We start from the raw sequence: 1,621 nt of genomic DNA on the forward strand, positions 1-1,621 counted from the left end.
TTATAGTGAAAGTCCCTGGTTTGAAAAGAAAAGGCATGTTTAGGGCACATTTAGATGTGCCTTAGTATTGTACATTTAAACGACTCAATCAAACATAAAGAAGAACAAAAAATACCCAGATGAATCTCCACCTAAAATCAATGACCTATGACTTATATGTGCAATGTAGGGCACATCCAGATGTGCTTTGCTTTAGCAAAACCATAAAAAAATCACATTAAAATGTATAGTAGAAAATATTAAAAAGTTAGTGCACAGATTACTTCTTGCTCCCCCACAAATGTTCTTGGGTAACAGGCCCCCGAGCCACAAGGCCCAGCAAGATCTGTGACTAACTTTTGCTCCCCCACAAATGAGCTTGGGTGACAGGCTAACGCGACAAAGCCCAGCCACAGTGTTGCAAGAGCTGTCCTTTTATTCCCGTGTATGCGAACTAAATAAGGCGAGGTGGGACTAAAAGTTGTGTCTGCCAACAAATTCAAGGTACTAACGGGCTAAACAAACAACAGCTTCTCCAAACTGAAAGCCCAAGTAAAGAATCTCGCGGCGTGACGGCCCAACGACGACGACGCGGTAAAACGGGGAGGCAAACGCCAAGAGAAGGCTTCCTCCCAAAGCCTTCCAAGCCAGACACACGGCCGCCGCAGCCGAGATGGCCGCCGGAGATGCCACCCACGCGCCGCCGGCCGCGGAGGCGCAGTCTCTGGTGGATTCGTTCTGCGCAGTCACCTCGGCGACCCCCGACGAGGCGACCTTCTTCCTCGAGGGCCACAACTGGGCCCTCGAGGCCGCCGTCCGCTCCTTCTACGACAACACGGAAGTCGACGCCGATGGCCCCGATCCGGCACCCCAGCCCCCGCCAGCCGGTTCGCCTCCGTGCTCCTCACCACGCGCCACGGCACCATCGACGACCTCCTTCACACCGGCGAGCTCGCGGTAAGCCTCGATTGCCTGATTTCTCCACTCTCTTAGGCTCGTTTCTTACTGTGATGTTTGTGTTCAGTTAGGCAAAATTGGGGATCGCAATCAACTTGACACTATCTTATCTCAGCTCAATTTAGTCCGGACCAATAACTTTTTATGTTAAAAAAATTAAGCAAGTTGGAACTGCGTAGAATCGATCAACCTGATCTATACTGGATTTAAGTGCTGAATTTTACTGGATTCAGTTGCCTTCATAGTTACACTTTGACTTCTCGGAAAAGAAAAAAAACACTTGCTCGGTGGTTTCTTGACAGGGTCCGTTGGCCTAGATGAGATTATCTAGAAATCCAATAATTGGGCTGGCTGACATCTATAATTAAGTGATCTCGAGTAGTATCATGTGAGAAACAGCAAAGCTAGTTAGGTGTGACGTGATTCACTCTGCTGGGTGCTGGCGATCAATCTGTCGCTGGGCCTGAAAATGGGACTTCATTGCTAATTGGGGCGCCATCGTTGTAAAGGTACAAGTAGGGCCATGAATCAGTGATAGTGCCTTATTGAGATCACAAACCAAAGGGGGTTGGAACAGTGTATATAAGGTGTAGAGCTCCTGTAGTTTTCAGATTTTGTCATAATCGCAAACAGTGACCTCTATACTGTATTAACAAATATAACATGATTACAATTCAAAAAAAAA

At 47.4% G+C, this 1,621-nt stretch overlaps 1 protein-coding gene across 1 annotated transcript in view; it reads left to right on the forward strand.

Annotated features, from left to right (window-relative positions):
• Positions 1–561: 561 nt before the first annotated feature.
• LOC123152191 (uncharacterized) overlaps positions 562–1,621 on the forward strand; it is a 2,878-nt gene continuing 1,818 nt past the window's right edge. Inside the window, exon 1 of the mRNA XM_044571803.1 lies at positions 562–936. The gene's annotated coding sequence lies outside the window, so the exon portion shown is untranslated. The remainder of the gene's footprint in view (positions 937–1,621) is intronic.

Source organism: Triticum aestivum, chromosome 7A (genome assembly GCF_018294505.1).
Source record: "Triticum aestivum cultivar Chinese Spring chromosome 7A, IWGSC CS RefSeq v2.1, whole genome shotgun sequence".
In the NCBI taxonomy this organism is placed as follows: domain Eukaryota; kingdom Viridiplantae; phylum Streptophyta; class Magnoliopsida; order Poales; family Poaceae; genus Triticum; species Triticum aestivum.